The 6,977-nt window shown below is 35.3% G+C and overlaps 1 long non-coding RNA gene across 1 annotated transcript; it reads left to right on the top strand.

Annotated features, from left to right (window-relative positions):
* Positions 1-353: 353 nt before the first annotated feature.
* Positions 354-4,794, top strand: LOC117674742 (uncharacterized). The gene is made up of 2 exons (XR_004593971.2): positions 354-422; positions 4,344-4,794. It is a non-coding gene; the product is annotated as an uncharacterized LOC117674742 (long non-coding RNA).
* The last annotated feature ends 2,183 nt before the right edge of the window (positions 4,795-6,977 follow it).

Here is a 6,977-nt window from a genome sequence, read left to right as displayed (position 1 = left end):
AAACATCCATGAAAATGACCTTTGAGAGTAATTGTGTGGACTGCAATTTGACTTTATTTATGTGGCTAATTCACTTGTAATGCTTTACATTTGTGCTACATGTTTTAAATGGCTTGCAGTGGGATTGCTTTGATTTTTTTTTCTAGCATGTATTATGTTTAGTCATTTCTTCTACTATGTGCAAAGGCATCTATTCTGAGCATGTCCTATTTTACAGTGCCTATCGGAGATTGCACTAGTAGTTTTGCTTGCTACTCTCAAGTTCCTTTAAATCAAAGCCAAAATGTATACAGGCTACATAATATAGGACAAAATTATGTCTATATTCTATAACAATGTTCAATTATAGATACAAGAAGAAGTGAGTCAGAAGTATTCTTCGATAATTGCTGGGTCATATCAAGATACCGCCATACTAAAATGTAAGAGCTTTCATCACAAAATCAGGGTAATTGTCCAATTGCATCAAAGTCAGTTACATTAGAATATCATCCACAGATATTTAATGGTTTTACATTATTTTTATGCTGATGTCACAGTTATTTAAGTGAGAGGTACTTTTCTTAGGTAGACAATTTTCTGAAAAAAAGAAATTAGGAGATTTCAGGCTGCAGTGGGCAAAATTATGGTGGTTTCCATGTGCAGGAGTTGGGCACATTTCCTCTGCATTTTGGAACCTAATTTTAACCTTCTCTGGAATGCCCTTATGATCTGTATGTGGTAGTTTAGGGGTTCCAGGAAGCACCGAGAACTGATAAAAAATGAGATTAGGAAAACAATTCTTTGCCATAAACTAAGAAACCAAAATAATAATTCCAGAAGAGAATCCTAAAGTCTCAAGTCCAACTTTTGTTAGGTCAATGGTTTGTGGATGTTATAAAAGTTGTTATAATTGCCTCTCTCTACCCAAACTCTAGGAAGATTATAAACTGGAAACAGTCACTTCTAGCTAAACGTTGCTTGATTCTGGCATTTGACCTGCTGCAAGTTCCAGCAAGAATGGGTCTGGATTATCTGAATTTTTTAGATAAATTCTTCAGATTCATCCTATTTATTATATTCACTTTGATTCTAGCCAATTAAATTGTTGCCAGAGTTATAAAGCAATTGGACCAAATCATTCCCACTTAAACTGCTTAATATCTTGATGAGTAAAGAAACAAAGAAATAAAGTAGGGAAAAATTGAAGTAGTAAAAAAGAAATGAAGAAGAAAAGCTTGATTGTTGTAAAGATAGGAAGGAAAAAGGGTGGAAAAAGTTTGCTGATTCTGAGTTTGCTAATTCTTTCTCCATTCTATGCATCCACATGCCAAACATTCATTAGAAAGGAAATATTGGCACAAAGAAAGTGAAGGACATTTGTTGTCAATGTTTAAGGCTAAAGAGCCTCGGTGGTGCAGCGGACTAAAGTGCTGTTTTTATTTATTTTTATTTATTTATTTTTATTGAATTTGTATACCGCCCTACTCCCGAAGGACTCAGGGCGGTGAACAGCCGTAGAATAAAACATATAAATACAAAATTTAAAATAGATTAAAACGAATTAAATAATTTGGCTGAACAAATTTAAAACCCCAATAATTTAAAACCAGATTTAAAATTTCCATTTAAAAGTTAAGTGATAGCACTTAGCTGCCAGCTGCCTGCAATTAGTGCAAGTTCGAATCTCACCAGGCTCAAGGTTGATTCAACCTTCCATCCTTTCGAGGTAGGTAAATTGAGGACCCGGATTGTGGGGACAATAAGCCAACTTTGTATAGAACAACACCGCTTGGTAGGGTCGAATAAGCAGGTATATACAAAAAAGTATGCAGGCTATTGCTATAATGCATTGTAAGCCGCCCTGAATCTATGGAGAAGAACGGCATATAAATTGGACTAATAAACAAACAAACAAATAAACAAACAAACATAAAAAAAATAATCAAGAGCTCAATCTGAATTCTCAAGGAAGCCATAATCTAAAGCCCTAGAAAATCAAGAGTTTAAGGAGTGTAAATAAAAAAGATTCATTGCCTCCAAGGTCCCTTCCAAGTCCAACCCTGTTATTCTATGTTCTATATTCTGTGTTCTAATTCTTGTTCATTTCTAGGTTGTACACAAATTTAAAATACTTGGAAAGGATCGGTTTCATTTTTACAATCTACTGTATGGGTTAACTTTAGATGTAGCTAATATTACACTGAATCATGAATTACTGGTTCTCTTGGGTCTAAGATTTCTGCACATCCACACTTTATTTACCTAAGCAAGCTGGACTTGAGACTTTAGGTTTCTCTTCTGGACTGATTACTTTGTTTCTTTACTGCACTTAAATTCCATTTTATAAACCGAAGGCATGCATTGTATTTACTTTGCAGTGTTATTTATACAACAACTTTGTGAAAGAAGTTAAGCTGAAGGATAATTATCTCAGAACACCCAAATGAATTGTATAGTTGTGAGGGAATTTGAAATTCTACCTCTCCAGTGTTAGACTAGCACTAATTTTTGCCTTTGATTTTTTTTTTTTAAAAATAACTTTATAATATTGCTTTTATTATTGTCATTAAATTGCTTCAGAACTTAGCCACTGAGAATTGATATATGAATATTTTTTAAATAAATAAGTCCTCTTAACCCTGCATGGTCTTTGATCAAATTTAATATTTGTTGGAGTTTGTGATGGAAGTCTTACAATGGGTTCTGCATCTACAATAGTTTTTATTAGTTGGAGATATTAAAGCTATGAAGTTTGCAGAATGGTATGTCTTGTTAATTGTGAGGGTCTCTTTATTTACACCCCCCATTCCAACATATACAATCAAGATACTTAACAAAAGGTTAAGACAAAAATGTAAAAAAACCCCCTAAAATAACATAATGCAGTAGTATAAAATGTTTTCCACTTACGCTAATTTGGTTCCATAAAATAGGAATGGAATACCTTCTGAAATTAACTTGGGAGAGAAAATTCTCTGTTTAAAACATGAGATGCTATGTGTATTTATACTGTAAGATTTACTGGTCAAAACATAGAAGTTTGCAGTCCACCTCATGTAAGAAACAGAATCAGCAGTAACATTTTTACTGAACAGCAATCTTCTATGTACATATGAATGGTAAATCTTACAGAAATCAGGTTTAATCATCTTTAGTAGCCATTTCCCTCATTACAGTTCAATTTAGTAATTCCCCTCAGTAATTCTGGTTAGCCGCCATTTTAGAAGCAGAGATGTTCTGTGATGGTGTTCGGATATGGGAATTTTTAATTTCTCCTGATCACAGTTCGGAAATATGATATTCATAGGAGTATACGCTTACTTGCATTGTCCAAATTACATATGTGGCATAGTTCTAGTAACTAATAAATATTATTTTATTGGTTTTGCCTAGCAAAAAAGAACACCCCTTCAGAAAGGCATCTAAAGTCAAAAGGGAAACTACTTGTCTTAATCATGCCACTTAAGTAAAATATCTTGCATGCCCAAAGTCCTTGCAAATGAGACAAAGAACCATAGATTTTAATATTTTTCTTCACATGGAACTTTTAAATTATTATAAAGAAAGAAGTACTTTCCAGAAAGTCCTTTTTATGGGAAGGGAGGGAGAAAAGGAAGGGAAGGGAGGGGAGGGGAGGGAAGGGAAGGGAAGGAAGGAAAGAAGGAAGGAAGGAAGGAAGGAAGGAAGGAAGGAAGGAAGGAAGGAAGGAAGGAAGGAAGGAATTTAAATTATAATTTTCCATTTAAGAGGCAGAAATATCAGAAAGGGCTGGTAAATTTGGTAATAATTTGAACCAATGTTTCCTTCCAGTGTTGCTTTTGTTCTTTTCAAAGAATTTTCTCCCACTTTGTTCATTTCTCTTGATGAAACATGATGAAACCTATTGCTTTTTTCTTTGGTTTGTTTGACTGCTAACCCAAAAGATGTGCTAGAATTTATTATTTCAAAGAGTTTCCGTCTTGCATCTTCCAGATTATATGTTTAGGGCAATGCCATGGCTTTAGCTCTTCTTTTTTTCCCGAAGCCCTAGAAGTTGATGGGCTTCCTTGAGAACTAAGGGGGGGGGGAATTCACTCAGACATTGAACATTTTTATTATCAGAGTTTTGTCCCTTGATCAGTGATTCGGGGTTTTTTAAAATTAAAATGTTCCACAGTCTGAAAAAGTTTGAAAACCCCTGCTCTAGACCATGAGTGATAGGCATAGCAATCCATTTACTTACTACAAAGGAATATACTCCAAGATTCCATTTATTTTTCAAGTGAATATATGTATTTTTAAGGCTATCCGTATAATGAATGCCAGCTTCCTCAAGTGTATATATCATAACATCGAATATAACATTTTCTACAATTTTCTAGCCTCCTGTGACCAAACTGGATAGATCTGGAGTTGGAAGAGTGTCTTCTCAATTGCACACACGTGTGCACATGCACTCGCGTGCCCACACACCCACTACAGAACAGTGAAGGCGAAGAAAATAAAACCAAGGGAAGCCAAAAAGAAGGAAGAGTTTCAATCATCCTTGACAAAAGCCTGAGTGAAGATCTTTAAAGCTCTTTGGAACAGCAGTAGCTATCTCAAAACTCCATTGATATTGAAAAATAGGCTAATGGGGAGTTGGCACGAAGTCTTGAAAATAACTACTCCAAAGTTCAACTTTTTATTAAAAATACTTCTAAAGTTCAAATCTAAAAAGCCAGAGTTCCCAGAAAACACACCATCATTGTGATTTCTCAGGATTGTAAAATCCGTTAAATTAAGGAGGGTCAAAATTAATTGAGATTTTAAAATAAAATAGATTTTAAAGCAGAGTTGTATCTAAAATACATTTTGAAGCACATTTCTCTGCATTGTGGCCTGTACCATCCAAGACTTTCACATCCTGTACAGATTGTTTCCTTTTATTGAAGTTAGTTATTTAGCATGAGTATATCTTACCCTGTGTACCTCAAGCTGTGCCTAATAAATATTTAGCAACATGAAACCAAGAGATTTTCTAACCTGGAAAACAATAACATCAGAAAGAAAATAATCACTAGGTGACCACTGAGCATCCTTACAAATCCTATTCATTGTATTAATGGTGTGCCTACCAGTTCAACCAATTAGACTACATTGGAATATATCGCTCCACCGAAAAAAAGGGATATTCTATACTTGCTTTGCTGCAATAAGAGCCCGATGTTTATTTTAAACAGGAGAGCTTAGTGTTATCTAAGTCAATCATACTGTTCTTTTCCTCATATTATGGTTCAATCTACAAAAATTTTGCTGGAACACTAACGGAGAGGAATAAATGAAGTTAGCTTTGGACTCGGCATGTGACAGTGGGAGACTAGGCCAGGTTTAATTCAACCTTACTGAATCCTCTTAAATTGTGTCGCTTGTCAAATTCACACTTGACTTTGGGAAACATTAAACTGTTTTCGCCACTGAGAACTAATTAAGAAATCTGGCCCTCCGTGGCTGAGCTCATTTTGTTCGGGTTGACTGCTTGTTCAAGTCTCTGACTCTGGACGCTCTTCTAATGTACACTGTGACCAACCATTTCAGTTGGATTACGGTAATTACCTAGCTCAACACTTTTCTGATACATTTTGCAATAATGGAATCCAAAGCTTTTATGCAAAGCTCCTCAAGCCACCCTTTAAAGTGCAAATTTTGGCTTGAGAATAGACTCGGTAATCCAAGGTCCCCATTAACAAATATTCTACAGGGCAGCCAAGCACAATATAACCGTAGCTAAGTCCTCAAAGGCCTGAGCTCCTGTGAAAGGATTTCTTTTCAAAACAGAGCCTAACTCTGGCCAGAAAAAGAAAGGGAGAGACCGCTTGGTCTAGGCCAGACCACGGTTGCTACGACATCTCTCTTAGGCAGGCAAACTTCGAAGCTAGCAAATGGGATCCTCCTCCTTTAGTAAAGTAAGTAGATCTATCATTTCCAGCAGACCAAGCATTTTAAGAAGCTTTTTGATCTGTTAACGAAAATGACAGTAGAATTATCATTAAATAAGAAGCCTTTGTTCTTAGATTTTGGTCAAAGTTACCTTGAAATAAACCATCCATGGATGGTTTATGACATATGTATGTACACACGACATATGTACACACGGGCATAATTGTAGTGCCTCTATATGTTCTCATTTTACTTCTACCGATCTGATGCCACATAAAGCTCTGGAAGGAATGAGGGAGGGAGGGAGGGAGGGAGGAAGGAAGGAAGGAAGGAAGGAAGGAAGGAAGGAAGACAATGCTAACAAACCCGGCAGATATCTTCCTGTGTAGTCTGTGTTGTCTGGTTGTTTCCCCAGCTGAAGAGATTTGAGGTAGGCAGGTAGTTTTATGCTCCAGAAATGAAAGGGAAGATGATTCTCCTTACCTAAGAGCAAACTTTTAAATAAAAGGTGAAACTATACCTTAGTCTCTAAACCTAAACTTTAACCACATAGCTAAAATTGCCAGGTCCAGATATTTTGGAGTATAAGTACAAACATTGGAGTAACAAAGAATAAAGGATCACAATAATGAAGGAAAGACCAGAGAAAGTACTTCAATTGCATCAAATACCTGGGGTGAGATCAGCATAGCAAAGCTAGTATTTATAAAACTAAGCCAATAAATAAAGAAAAAAGGAATAGAATGATAACAAATGAGAAGCTATACCACTCTGTAACCCTGAAGAAATTACTGTCTATTTTCCTCTTTCTTTCTTTCTTTCTTTCTTTTTTTCTTTCTTTCTTTCTTTCTTTCTTTCTTTCTTTCTTTCTTTCTTTATTTATTTATTTATTCAATTTATATCCCACCCTTCTCCAAGTGGACTCGGTGGTGCACAGCCAGAACTAAAACTCATATCAATACAAAATTTAAAATTATTTAAAAAATTAAATAACTGTGGCTCAAAAATTTAAAACATTGAAAACTAAAACCCCTTTGACAATTTAAAAAGCTAAAAACTAAAAAAAAAAAGGGGGGGTGTTTCATGCCAGCCCTGCT

This window comes from Pantherophis guttatus, chromosome 1 (assembly GCF_059756535.1).
Source record: "Pantherophis guttatus breed Tessera chromosome 1, ASM5975653v1, whole genome shotgun sequence".
Taxonomy (NCBI): domain Eukaryota; kingdom Metazoa; phylum Chordata; class Lepidosauria; order Squamata; family Colubridae; genus Pantherophis; species Pantherophis guttatus.
This window is presented reverse-complemented; position numbering and strand designations above follow the sequence as displayed.